Below are 15,698 nucleotides of genomic sequence, written 5' to 3' on the forward strand. Positions count from 1 at the left end.
GTAATTCATTGTTAAGGAAAAAGTATTCATTGCACAAAAGCATGTAATTAGAATAATAGCTGAGACCACCCAAGATGGTCCTGCTGACATTTAGTTAAGGACTTAGGGATATTTGCAGTAGCCTCACAATATGTATATTCAGTTATGAAAATTGTTATTAATAACCCATCTCAGTTCAAAAGCAGTAGCTACGTGTATCAGTACAACACTAGGAGAGAGGCTGTCCTTCATTATTCTCGTTTAAATCTAAATTTGGCTCAGAAACGGATGAATTATGCTGCCACAAACGTCTGACAGAGAGCAAACCAGCACTTAAAAACAAATTGAAATAATGTCTGAATGACACCTCCTTCTACTCAATAGATGATTTTTTATACATGGTGATTCACGAAGATATGCAAATCTGTTATTCTACAAGTAAAGCGAAAGAAAAAAGTTCATACAAACATAGGTCTGCAAATGTTTAGTTATGGAGTTACGGCTAACAAAAGGCTTTACCTGAAATTTAGCAACTTTGCTAATATGAAGCTATTGCAAAACTGTACGAGGTTAAAGTAAAGCATGATTTCCATTTATTTTGTTGTTATTCGTCTGGTGAATCTAATAAAATATGTCCCAGACCCTAAAGAGACTATTTGTTTATTCCTTGTTTCGACTTCACTAAATGCTGGTACTTATGCATTTTCTAATTTACATTAAAATGTACATGATCCACATCTTATGACTCAAATTATAAATCGATTCAGATAATGTTTTCAGAATTCCTTTAATGCATACTGCTTCATGCCTGACACCCTCATACAAATAACAAAACTAGAATCACAAATTTGCCACAATAGTACTACTGTTTGCTAATTCTATACTATAATGTTGTTCCATAAACAGTTCTAATGTTAGTGTGACATTTTTCACAAGATGAGACTAAATGATAGATTAACGTTAATTAGAGACATTTCCATAGGAGTATGTTTCTTTCACAGACCACCAGGCTCATTTAGAATTTTAAATAGACGTTACTGCAAACAGACCTTTTGTATTGCCAATGTTTACTCGTCCAAAACTTCCTCGAATATGACTTCAAAAGATTTTGCTTTTAGCATTATATTTCTTTCATTACTTTTCTGGATTCTGAATCTGTAGTATTACGTTTTCTCATCCTTGGCAAAGCCATGAAGTCCCATGAAGTCTCACCCATGGCTGTAATTCACACAATCTTAGCGATACACAGCACACAAGGAAAATTATGAGACCTATTACTCAGTTGATTAACAAGGAAACGTTTATCAGCAGACAAGGATCATACCTATACAATATAGCCATAATGAAGGTTCTCAGTTTCACTTTGGCCTTTGAGACAGTGCTAAGACTGTCATTGTTCCAAAAGCAAAGATAAATTCCATGTAAGCATCTAATGGCTTCTAGAAATGTTCTTAGACCCAACCACTGTATTGGAAAATATACTGTGCCAACAAACAGTAGACCTACTTCAGCTAATTCCTTGCAGCTTCTACACAAATGCTCACAATGCAAACACAGAACAGCAGTTTGTAGCTACATAGGTCAAAAGCCACAAAACAATCTAACCACCTCGAGTTTGGATAGAAACAAATCCACTTTTTGAATTCAGTTAGATCTTGTAAAGTCAGTATGTTTCATTAATTATCACATCCAACTAGCTAATGGCCCCAAGATCTGGTGTGAGGCTGGTGGTTATTGATCACATGCACAATCAGTAAGCCACAACTCTAGCCGAAACATCGAAAACGATTTATCACAAGTCCACAGTTGCACACAGGAACGCATTTTAGAATTCTTCTAAGTTTTCTATACTAGCAGAAAAACTTTGTCTACCACTGATGATCACTAGCTTCTGATTTAAACACTTAAATTGAATGAGTTGCTTCAGAGGATAGGCAGAGAACTTGTATTCAGTTCAAGTGCCTTCCAGGCAACCAGATTTAGGTTTTCTATAATCTCTTTAAATTGCTTAAGACAAATATTAGTACAGTTCCTTTTCAAGGGCATAGCCAATATCGATCCCCAATGTTTAACTCTAATGCAGGCTTTCTCATTAGTCACCACCTTCTTCTACAAACAACGCTCCTCTATACAGTTCTGCTTCCCACATAAAGTGTGCAGCTTTACATCTGACTAAAAAGATGATGATAAAAAGTTGACGTCATGGGAATGTCTCTGGTCTTCAAGTCAGCCTCCTAGACTCCAACCACAACATACAGCATGCACTGGTATCTACATTGCAGTACACATTATGGAGTTTATGGATAAAGCCCTTTTGTGAATGCTGGATATTGCTTTCTGCATTCTGCGTTGCAAGCATCATAGATCACATTCCAAAGGTGCATCCATCTTTGCCTGCTCTTCAAAATAGACCAACATCAGATCTGCTGATCTATAAACGTCCATTTTGTCTCAAGAACTGCATCCTTGTGGTTAAGTATGGACCGATAAGTGTTCAGGAATATCAGGGTATTGTGATTCTATACATGCAGCTCTCATTTCATAGTGGGGCAAACATAACGTTACTTATAACATGTTCATACTGTGTCGAAAGCAACAGCCTTGTATCGACTTCTGTGATTGTTCGATACCCTAACGTGCGGTAGCATTCTAGCAGATGAATTGATGGTGCAGTTCATTAAGCCACGTTTCCACATGCAAGACTTACTAACACATGCATCTGCCAACAACTAACTTACAGTCAAATTGGCATTTCCACACTCCAAAGCTGGAAACGACACTTAAGCGACTTTTAAGATGGTGACAAGTAGCCTTATTCATATGATAGTTAATATGGTTGTACAGATTTTGCCCAAAGGGCTTATACAGATTTTGATGAAGAAAAAGCAAACCCACAAATGTTGGGTACAGAAAACTCTATTTCGTAGAAATTGTTTGGAGACATCCAGGCTGCTAATATGAGAGCTATCCTTTGAGGACGAAAATCATTTGTGAATGAGTAAAATCAATTCTGAATTCCTCTTGAAGTATGTTTGTGGCTCTATACGAAAATCTAATACACAAATGTGAGGTTTCATTGTCCCTCAACAGCTCTGCTTTTCTTTTATTTTTAGAATTAGTCAACATTTTGATATGCCAGAGGTGCTTTGAGCAGAATCTTTCCTTCACTGGTACTGTAATTATGTTTGTAAGCAAACATTGTACTAATGTGTGGAAAAGTCATTAGTCTTGTTATTAGTCATCTTAATTAGGGTTAATAGTAGCTTTAAATCTCTAAAGTAACAATAAATATTGTCATTTGTCATGTTAATTAGGGTTAATAGTGGCTTTAAATCTCTAAAGTCACAATAAATATTTTATTTCCCCTTCAACTCAATATTTACACATAATACCAACAGCAAAATATTATTATTGTTATTTCTCTCCTTTCTCAGGGATTATGTCTGGTTAAAAATGGAAAGTGATGTGGACCTTGATCAAGCGCGACTTCCTTTTAACTGTACGGAATATGTTACATTGCATTTAGAAACTTTTGGGTAATTGAACATGTATCAATAATTACAGATTTCTGTAGTTGTATATATGCATTTGGATGTAGCTGTATTGCATTGATGTACTGGTGGATATTGTGTGGTATGACTCCTGTAGTTGATAGTATAATTGGTATAATGTCAACTTCATCCTGATGCCACATGTCCTTGACTTCCTCAGCCAGTTGGATGTATTTTTCAATTTTTTCTCCTGTTTTCTTTTGTATATTTGTTGTATTGGGTATGGATATTTAGATTAGTTGTGTTAATTTCTTCTTTTTATTGGTGAGTTTGATGTCAGGTTTGTTAAGTGGTGTTGTTTTATTTGTTATAATGGTTCTGTTCCAGTATAATTTGCATTCATCATTCTCCAGTACATTATGTGGTTCATACTTGTATGTGAGAACATGTTGTTTTATTAGCTTATGTTGTATGGCAAGTCGTTGATGTATTATTTTTGCTACATTGTCATGTCTTCTGGGGTATTCTGTATTTGCTATAGTGTGTGTCATTTATGACGGTGGCCGAGTTTAGGTTCGTTCAGCGCATCTGACGTCACAAAACACAGTCAGCCAATGAACAGAGAACGACGTTGCCAGAGCTCGACTGCAGTGCATAGCACGGACGAGTGTCTTCAATTTTAGAAACGTTTAGTCGTAAATAAAGTAACTGAACAAAAGAAATGTCTTGATAGCAGACTTTCTTTTATAGAAAGTTTGGAAAAAGCATTCTTTATACCTATTGCTTCATATTCTATCAATTAAATAAACCAAACAAGCAATAAGCCTCCTAATTCAGGCGATAGCAAGGAAAGGTGTATGTATCATTCTCACTAACCGCTTTTTCGCAATAAAGAACAGCGGTAATTGTTTATTTCCTATTGTACTTCGACGAAACGTGAGTAATTCATAATCATACCAACAGTGTTTCTCGGTATTCTGCGTGATCTTTTAAAGTCCTCTGGGAGATATAATGAACAACGAGCTGCGTTAACGTAATAGTTAAAGTGTATGGCTGCTGAGCGAAAGAATCTGAGTTCAAACCTTGATCGGTGCTTAATATTTTCTTTATTAAAAAGCAATATCGAAGTGTCTTTTTTCATGAATTTTATTCGTTTCAATGTAATTTTTTGAAATTTCTAATGGCAACTAAAATTGACCATACGGAAAGTATATGCTATGGACTTTTACCTCTGCAAACTCTTCAAAATTTCGTGCAAAGGTTTACTACATCTACTGCTGCACAATAACTGCGTTGAACATCGAAACAAAATTAAATCATTTATGGGGGGAAGGTATCAGTCAAGAAGATGTGCAGAAAGCAAATTTTTGGGCCAAATAGTTTTTGTGAAATCGATGATAAAGTGTGTCAAAGCAGTCGAAACACCATGTGTCTGCACAGGCGAGCATTGCAATGATGACAAAATCGCGCACATCGCGGAATGCGGGGAGCACGTCTCTGTTGCAGCGAAAGGGTTAATGCGGCCGTGGTGGCTTTACTTCATAAACTTCGCGCTCCCCCCTAAACGTAAGTTTGCGAGCTATACTATGGCGCTGCTTCTCTTGGCGCGTACAACTGGCAATGCAGCAATCTCCTGGGCGGGCATGCGCGAACCACCAGGATAAAAGAATTGAACTATAGTATTGTACATCTACTTGTGAAGTGGTCTACTGTTGCTATTTGTTGTTTCCAAAGTCTGCATTTATCTGTTGTGGTATTGGGATCTTTAATAATATGCTTGCTGTAATATCTGGTGTTTATTGTTTGATCCTGTATTGTAATCATAAATCCTTCCATCTCACTGTATATATTGCCTTTTCTTAGCCATGTGTCGGATGCGTCTTGATCGATGTGTGGCTGTGTTAGATGATACGGGTGCTTGCCATGTAGTGTTTTCTTTTTCCAATTCATTTCTTCGTATCTGTTGATGTTATGTGATCTAAAGGGTTGTAGAAGTGGTTATGAAATTGTAATGGTGTAGCCGATGTATTTATATGAGTGATTGCTTTGTGTATTTTGCTAGTTTCTGTTCGTTCTATAAAGAATTTTCTTAAATTGTCTACCTGTCCATAATGTAGGTCTTTTATGTCAATAAATCCCATTCCTCCTTCCTTTCTGCTTAATGTGAATCTTTCTGTTGCTGAATGTATGTGATGTATTCTATATTTGTGGCATTGTGATCGTGTAAGTGGACTGAGTGCTTCTAGGTCTGTGTTACTCCATTTCACTACTCCAAATGAGTAGGTCAATATTGGTATAGCATAAGTATTTATAGCTTTTGTCTTGTTTCTTGCTGTCAATTCTGTTTTTAGTATTTTTGTTAGTCTTTGTCTATATTTCTCTTTTAGTTCTTCTTTAATATTTGTATTATTTATTCCTATATTTTGTCTGTATCCTAGATACTTATAGGCATCTGTTTTTTCCATCGCTTCTATGCAGTCGCTGTGGTTATCCAATATGTAATCTTCTTGTTTAGTGTGTTTTCCCTTGACTATGCTATTTTTCTTACATTTGTCTGTTCCGGAAGCCATATTTATATCATTGCTGAATACTTCTGTTATCTTTAGTAATTGGTTGAGTTGTTGATTTGTTGCTGCCAGTAATTTTAGATCATCCATGTATAGCAAATGTGTGATTTTGTGTTGGTATGTTCCAGTAATATTATATCAATAAATTGTATTATTTGGCATGTTGGATAGTGGGTTCAGAGCAAGGCAGAACCAGAAAGGACTTAATGAGTCTCCTTGGTATATTCCACGCCTAATCTGTATTGGCTGTGATGTGATACTATTTGAATTTGTTTGGTATTAAGTGTGGTTTTCCAATTTTTCATTACTATGTTTAGGAACTGTATCAATTTAGGATCTACTTTGTATATTTCCAATATTTGTAGCAACAATGAGTGGGGTACACTATCAAAAGCTTTTTGGTAATCAATGTATGTATAGTGCAGCGACCTTTGTTTAGTTTTAGCTTGATATGTCACCTCTGCATCTATTATCAGTTGCTCTTTACATCCTCGTGCTCCTTTGCAGCAACCTTTTTGTTCTTCATTTATAATTTTGTTCTGTGTTGTATGTGTCATTAATTTCTGTGTAATGACTGAAGTTAATATTTTGTATATTGTTGGTAGGCATGTTATGGGGCGATATTTAGCTGGGTTTGCTGTGTCTGCTTGATCTTTAGGTTTCAGATAAGTTATTCCTTCTGTAAGTGTATCATGGACTGTGTGTGGGTCTGCAATGTAACTGTTAAATAATTTAGTTAGAGTGAATGTGTTGAGGTGAACTTCTTTAGCCAGAAATTTGCTATTTTATCTTTTCCAGGGGCTTTCCAATTGTGCGTACAATTAATTGCTCGGGTGACTTCATGTTGCAAAATTATCACTTCAGGCATTTGTGGTATCATCTTGTATGTGTCTGTTTCTGCTTGTATCCACCGTGCATGCCTGTTATGTTGTACCGGGTTTGACCATATGTTGCTCCAGAAGTGTTCCATGTCTGTTATGTTTGGTGGATTGTCTATTTTAATGTGTGTGTTATATATTGTCTGATAAAATTTCTTTTGGTTTGTGTTGAATGTTTGGTTTTGTTTCCTTCTATTTTCACTTTTTTTGTGTCTTCTAAGTCGTTTGGCCAATGATTGTAATTTCTGCTCCTTTTCATCTAATTGCTCTATCGCTTCTTGTTGTGAGATTTTACCTAAACTTTTTCGTTTTTTGTCTGATATTTCATTTCTTATAAATTGTGTTAGCTGTCCAATGTCTTTTCTCAGTTTTTCTATTCTGATCTGTAGCCTGTGTTGCCATGCTGGTTTTGTGAGTTTATACTGTGTGTTGGTTGGTTCTGATCTCTGCCTAGTGTGTATATCTAGTGTAGTGAGTGCTCCTATATAAACCAGTAGCTGTAACTCTTCTATAGTTGTATTTTCATTTATTTTGTTGTGTATGATTGTGTTGATAGTTGTTATTGTTGTTTCGACTTGTGGGTTATTTGGGGGTCTATGCAAGAATGGTCTAATGTCTGTAATCGTGTCTTTGATTGCTATATATGTCAGCTGAAATTTTTCTTCCATATCTAACATGTGTGTCACTTCATGTTCTATTTGTGCTTGTTCTGGTGGCTGTGTTAAGATTTCGTTTTCCTCTGATTGTTTAATTGATGCATGTTGTTCTTTGTTTGTTTGCTCTGGGATGTTTGAGCCCATTACTGTATTTTCTTCTTCTTCCGATTGCACATTATTTTGTTCCAGTATTTGTTGTACTTGTTGTTTGATGTTTTCTAATTCTGACTGGGGTATCCTGTTATTTTTTATTATTACACGGATCTGATCAGCTAGTCGTTGTTCTGTTAAAAATTTTAATTCTGGGTATCTGGTAATAAATGTTGTGTATACTTGTGATGTGTATCCAGTTCTGTTTGTTCCTAAGTTTGTTGCTTGGTAATAACAGAACATGAGGTGTAGGTTAACTTCATCTGACCATCTCATCCTCTGTCTTTGTTTTCCTTCTAGAGTGGTTGCATGAACCATATCATGCAAAACACCTCAACTTAGACTTAAATCATTTTCCGTGTGGCTAACAGTGTCGTTACCATTGTGGACGGGCATAGGGTTCAAGCGCCGTCCCCAACCATGACAGCGCTTGTCCGAGGCTTAATTAGTTCTGTCCTGAACCAACTAATCACACTAAAAGGGGGGGTTAGCCATATTAGTGATTTGTCCTTTTGGTCGCCTTTTACGACTGGCAGCACAGGTAAGTCCACATTGGCAAAAACAATATTTTTCAAATTGATATGTAACTCCAAACAATACTGTGTTACCTCACTATAAATAAGTGATTATAAGGAATTTCTTAATGTTGGAATGAGGCTCCTATCGCATTGTTTAAGAACATTTTGCCGCCTTACTTTTTATTTCTTTATTTAGTTGAAGACCTAGCTGATTATTTCATGGTGATGTTAATACTCATAAAAGTTAACAAACTATTCAAAATTCAAGCTACCCAACAAATGAGAGCTGAAAGAGAGATCAAACTAGTTGCAGTTGTTGATGCTCATAGGCGATGGTGGTGTAATTTACTTCATGTAAGAAAGTTAAATGTCTTTTAACGTTTGCAACTTAACTGGGTGTTGTAATGGCAGTGTAGAAGTCAAGTGTTTCCACAAGTAAACTGACTTATTACATTAGTGATGGTCAGGGCTTGTAAGTGTTAGTAATACATAGCCATGGAAACGTGGCTTTATATCCTAAATTTGTACATTAAATACAATTTTGGAAGCTATTGCTAGTTTTTCTTTGTTTCTTTGTAAGTGAGAAACTGCTAAAGAATAAGATCTATCAATGGTATATTAGTGATAAGCATTGTCATAGCATCCACCTATGTGACTGTGGTAGTGTGGTGGTGTGCCATGCTCCACAGTCTGCTGTGCTGTGAACTGCAAGTAGCAGAGCTTATTGTAGTGTTCACAGAAACTTCTCAGTTTATTGAAAATTGAAATATGATACAGTGATGGCCCATCTGAACAGCAAAGAAACTTGAAGTTCTCATTTAATCGAAATTATTCCTGACACAAGTTCAATGAAATCGAAGATTGGTTAGAGGAAGAAGTAAAATATGAATTCGAGGACATTATTGGAATTCACCTTCCACAGCCAACAATGTTGTTTTTCTGTCAGATTGAAGATTCCTGGCTTATGCAAAAGTTTTGCAGGGGAGTTAAGAACTTTAAACATTGTGAAAGAAATGTAGGTGAAGTTACCATTTGTACTAATGCAAGATTTGGAATATGAAAGTTCAGGATATTCTAAATGCCAATCAAAGTAACAGCAGAACAGATAAATGCAATGGTAGCACCATATGGAAGGTTATCAGTACTCCTATTTTTTCACAATGCTGGTTACAAATCAGCTCAGTTACTGTAAAACTAAATCATTTTCTGCTTGCAGGTATCTGGAACCTGTTATGAACAACACTCAATGTAAAAATTTCCAAGTACTCTTGGAAGATTTGTAATGAGTTCTAAAACCAAGGAAAAATAATAAAATAAAGAGTAATAAGACGCCAAAACACAAAATTAGCAAATATAACATGAATTAGTGTGGCGAAAGTAGATTAACTTCCAATCTTGACATATGACATCTTTCACGCCACTAATGTCAAAATTTTCTCATCAGAAAACTCTGACCTTGGCATCCCACCTCATCACATTCCATTTCATTGACAAACTGTGTGAATGCTGCAATTTCAACTGCATCATGGAATGCTTTGACCATGGAATGTTTTGATGTTCTATTCCACCCCATTCCACTCTATCAAATGTAAATCGATCTTTATGTTGCATTTTCACACCAGATACAAGTCTCAATCCACAACCCAAACAAGAATATGGACAACCGCATGAACCATGAACAAATCCATGTGGCTACCTCCAATACATGATCCAGCAGTAGTGGGATGCTTAGGTCATGGAATGTTTTGATGTTCCGATCCACCCCATTCCACTCTGTCAAGTGTGAATCTATGTAGCGGCCTGGATCGATTCCCAGCTGGATCGTATATTTCTACACTCAGGGACTGGGTGTTGCGTTGTCCTTATCATCATCATTTCATCCCCATCAATACGCAAGAAGCTGAAGATTTGCACCAGGTGAACAATCTACCCAACGGGAGGCCGTAGCCACACGGCATTTCCATTTTCAAGTTTGAATCGATCTTTATGTTGCATTTGCACACTGGAGACTGGAATGCGGTTGTAGGGAAAGGATTAGAAGATAGGGTTACAGGAGTATATGGATTTGGTATTAGGACTGAGAGAGTAATTTAGTTCTGTGATAAATGTCAGCTAGCAATAGCTCATGCTCTGTTCAAGAATCACAAGAGGAGGAGGTATACTTGAAAAAGCCAGGAGATGTGGGAAGATTTCAATTGGATTACATCATGGTCAGATGGATTCTGAAATCAGATACTGGATCGCAAGGTGTACCCAGGAGCAGATACAGACCCAGATCACAATCTAATTGTGATGAAGAATAGGCTGAAGCTTAAAAGACTGGTCAGGAAGACTCAATTTGCAAAGAAATGAGATATGGAAGAACTAAAGAATGAAGAGATGCACTTGAAGTTCTCTAAAGCTACCTATACTGCAATAAGGAATAGCTCAGAAGGCAGTACAGTTGAGGAGGAAGGGACAGCTCTAAAAAGGGCAACCACAGAAGTTGGAAAGAAAAACATAAGTACAAAGAAGGCAACTGTTAATAAACCAAGGGTAAGAGAAGAAAGATTTCAGCAGATAAGTAGGAAGTTCAGGAAAGCTAACACGAAATGGCTGCATGAAAAATGTGATGAAATCTAAAAAGAAATGATTGTCGGAAGAACTGATTGAGAAGACAGGGAAATCAACACAACCTTTGTTGAAATTAAAAGCAAGGATGGTACCATTAAGAGTGCAATGGGAATGCCACTGTTAAATGCAGAGGAGAGAGCAGATATGTGAAAAGAGTACATTGAAGGGCTCTATGAGGAAGAGATTTGTCTGATGTGGTAGAAGAAATAGGACTCGATTTATAGGAGAAAGGGTATTTAGTATTAGAATCATAATTTAAAAGAGCTTTGGAAGACTTAGGATCAAATAAGGCAGAACTGACAGACAAAATTCCATCAGAATTTCTAAAATCATTGGGGGAAATGGGAACAAAACGCCTATCATGTTAACATTGCAGTTAATATATGAGCCTGGGGATATACCATCTGAGCTGCGTGGAGTGGCTGCACAGTTTGGTACCGTGTCGCGGATTGCATAGCCCCTCCTTCCGGAGGTTCGAGTCCTCCCTTGGGCATGTGTGTGTGTGTGCGTGTGTGTGTGTGTGTGTGTGTGTGTGTGTGTGTGTTGTTCTTAGTGTAAGTTAGCTTAAGTGGTGTGTTAGTCTAGGTACTGATGACCTCAGCAGTTTGGTCTCTTAGGAACTCACACACATTTGAACATATATCATCTGATTTTCGAAAAAATATTATCCACACAATTCCGAAGACTGCAAGAACTGACAAGTGCAAGACCTCTCTCACAATTAGCAACGCAGTTCATACATCCAAGTTGCTGACAAAAATAACATAAAGGAGAAAGGAAAAAAATTGAGGATGTTTCAGATGACGATCAGTTTGGCTTTAGGAAAGGTAAAGGTACCAGAGAGGCAATTCTGATGTTACAGTTGATAATGGAAGCAACACTAACGAAAAATCAAGACATGTTCATAGGATTTTTTTACCTTTAAAAAGTGTTTGACAATGTAAAATGGTGCAAGATGTTCGAAATTCTGAGAAAAATAGGGGTAAGTTATAGAGAGAGATGAGTAATATGCAACAGTACAAGAGCCAAGAGGGAATAAGAGTGGAAGACCAAGAACGAAGAGCTGAGATTAAAAAGGGTATAAGACAGGAATGTAGTCTTTCACCCCTATTGTTCAATCTATATATGGAAGAAGCAATGGTGAAAATAAAAGAAAGGTTCAGGAGTGGATTTAAAATTCAAGGTGAAAGCATGTCAATGATACGATTCACTTCTGTGGTACTAGAGACAGCTGTAGAGGGTCAAAATTGTAGAGGAAGACAGAGATTGGAATACATCCAGCAAACAATTGAGGATGTAGATTGCAAGAGCTGCTCTGAGGTGAAGAGGTTGACACAGGAGAGGAGTTCATGGTGGGTCACATCATACCAATCAGAAGACTGATGACAAAAAAAATCCAATTCAACAGAACTGAGGCCATCTGGATCTAATGAAATAGTGACAGCTATCACTGTTTCTGCACAAGACATCTTGAAAGATTACAAGGAAAAATCCATTCATCCGGTGATGAGACTGACAGTGTGTAAGAACCAACAGTAAACGATTAATCTATAAAGGAACTGACACCTTTGTTGAAAGATAACTCCAGTGAAAGCAAAAATGAAAATTCAGGTGAGAGTATCACCCTATTAGGAGATCTGCAGAATACTGAGTAAGATAGCTTCAGGCATTAGCCTGAATGGCAAACACATAAACAGACCCCAGAAGAAATTCGAGAACTATTCTCTGATTACAATTACTTGATAACTGCTGTCTGTAACTTGCCGCTCCGGCGTTGGCACGGTGGCTGCCAGATACTGCTAGGTTTTGGGCGACACAGAAACATGGCTGGTCACTTCACAAATGCTGTTAATGTGTAACATGGAGCAATGTTGGAAGCAGTTGCCGAGAGGTATGATGGAAATTTGAGATGCTCTATCGACAGGTGATTTTAAGCGACCAATGACTGAACTGCGGCAGGCGATGCGTATTGTAGCCCTGAATTTAAACTCTAGTCATAACCTAACATAACCTCTTGATGTGTAATGTATCTAACAAAACGGCGGTCAACAATCTGCAGCAGAACTAACATCACAATTGATTTGTTCATAGCGATTAAAAATAAGCTCTACAAGTAAATTCAAGACAAAAATATCAGTTTCAGCGCTGAAAAATTATCTGTAATTTCTCGTTCTCATTTACTGGTTAGCTGAAACTAGCCTTACCCTGGCTACACGAAATGCCGCTTCACCAACCAATGAGCAATGCTGTTTGGCATTTGGTCGAAGATTACAGACGATACAGACAGATGATTAATGAAAAAATAATGATAAAAAGGAAAAGTAAGGGCAAATAAAAATAGCCAGTACGATCATGAAAATGACACAATGAAGTATAAGAAATTTAAAAAAAACTGCGATTAAGCAATTAACGGAATAAAAATAAAAATACTAATGAAAGTCTTTTTATTAGATCTAGAAATAAAAAATTTCGCTGTCCTTCGCGAATTTCTAATCTACTACTTTCTACACAAGTTACTGCGCTAAGTACTACGCTACAGTATTGCCATGCTTAAATTTGTTGAATATTTTACTCATAATGATGAACAGCAGCCATCAAAAATTTGGCCTCACGTAATAACGCATGAAACTTTTTTAATGTAAGCCGATCTCTGTGATAATAATAACTGTATATCGATGGTATTCAGTAAAAGTATTGTAAATCCATCTGTCTGCGAAAATTCGTAATACCAGTAACCAGTAACTCCATAATCAAAGTCATATTTAAGAGTGCATGAATTTCTCTAACCTGCCAATAACAAGACTTTTATTACACAGTTACACATGTAGCAACTTTCTGTATCACTTTATATTCTTTTTTATGAAAGTATTTTTGCTTCACATGGTAAATGCAGCTACAAAGTTTTCATTGCCTACCATTGAATTATGACACTGAATCGCATCTCGTGCAGAAGGATCTAGTAGTGTTTGGTTAGTCCTGTGTATGAAATACAAGTATATCATTGACATCGTTTTGTGTGTGTGTGTGTGTGTGTGTGTGTGTGTGTGTGTGTGTGTGAGTTGCTTTATGGTTATCATGTGTCGTGAAATACGAAACTGAATGGCCAGGCCCAGGATTCAGGTTCCAAGCACACAAAGAAAGCTGGACAAGGTGATCTGACCAGCTGTTGCAGTGTTGCGGTAATTAGTTCTGGCGTGACGTTGAGCGCCCTGATGGGAGAAAACCAGCCCCAGCCTGTGTAGTGTGAACTATCAAGTAATTTTAATCAGACTACAGAGAGGAAACTCTCACATACCAAGAAGATCACCAAAAAAGATCAAAATTAAAACCCTGATTTGATAGAGATCGTACATAGTGATATTCAAAACCAAAATGAATATGTACACATGAACGTAGATACACAACTACCTTCTGCAGTCGACGAACCAGTGGAAATTGTGGACCCACAAGCACCTGACAAAGGAACTGCACGATCTGTATACGCTGTGTGTGTTTATTTGTACCACAGAATCATGCAGGCATATAGAATTGCCATGCTGAATGTAAACAGCACTGTTTATGACGAGAAGTTACAATGTTTAAGGGACTATTTGCATCCTGATGGTGTAGCAATGATGTAACAGGCAGTTACGACTAAAATAATAAATGTGTTCGGAAATGAGGCAATCTTGAATTTAGAAAATGAATGCAGGACGACAATATTTTTCAGAGAAAGAATACCATACAAAGCACATGCTATGCTTGAATCCAAGTGAGGAACAATAGCAGAAATATATGAGCTGCTTCTTGTAAATGTCTATATTGCTATCTGATGTAGTGGGAAATGTCAGAAAAGCAACCAATACTGCAATAATGAAATTGTCAAGTTAATGCTGGATGCTCGTTTGAATAGAATTTTAGGTGATGATTTTAACTGCATATTATCTTCAAAAGATGAGTTTCTGAATTCAACCTTTCCAAAAAGCTGTTGTTGTTAATTAATGGGATACATTTAATAGATACTTTGTGCCACACCTGGCCAGACACTCGAGGGTACACATATACGAGGTGCATTCAAGTTCTAAGGAATCCAATTTTTTTTCTCCGGACTGGAAAGAGATAGAAACATGCGCATTGTTTTAAAATGAGGCCGCGTTCATTGTCAATATGTCCCAGAGATGGCAGCACCGTACAGCAGATGGAATTTTACCGCCAGTGGCGAGAATGAGAACTGTTTTAAATACTTAAAATGGCAACGTTTTCCTTACTTGAACAGCGTGCAATCATTCATTTTCTGAATTTCCGTGGTGTGAAACCAATTGAAATTCATCGACAGTTGAAGGAGACATTTGGTGATGGAGTTAAGGATGTGTCGAAAGTGCGTTCGTGGGTGCGACAGTTTAATGAAGGCAGAACATCGTGTGACAACAAACCGAAACAACCTCGGGCTCGCACAAGCCGGTCTGACGACATGATCGAGAAAGTGCAGAGAATTGTTTTGGGGGATCGCTGAATGACTGTTGAACAGATCGCCTCCAGAGTTGGCATTTCTGTGGGTCCTGTGCACACAATCCTGCATGACGACCTGAAAATGCGAAAAGTGTCATTCAGGTGGGTGCCACGAATGCTGACGGACGACCACATGGCTGCCCATGTGGCATGTTGCCAAGCAATGTTGACGCGCAACGACAGCATGAATGGAACTTTCTTTTCGTCGGTTGTGACTATGGATGAGATGTGGATGCCATTTTTCAATCCAGAAACAAAGCACCAGTCAGCTCAATGGAAGCACACAGATTCACCGCCACCAAAAAAATTTCGGGTAACCGCCAGTGCTGAAAAAATGATGGTGTCATTGTTCTGGGAC

This window comes from Schistocerca cancellata, chromosome 5 (genome assembly GCF_023864275.1).
Source record: "Schistocerca cancellata isolate TAMUIC-IGC-003103 chromosome 5, iqSchCanc2.1, whole genome shotgun sequence".
In the NCBI taxonomy this organism is placed as follows: domain Eukaryota; kingdom Metazoa; phylum Arthropoda; class Insecta; order Orthoptera; family Acrididae; genus Schistocerca; species Schistocerca cancellata.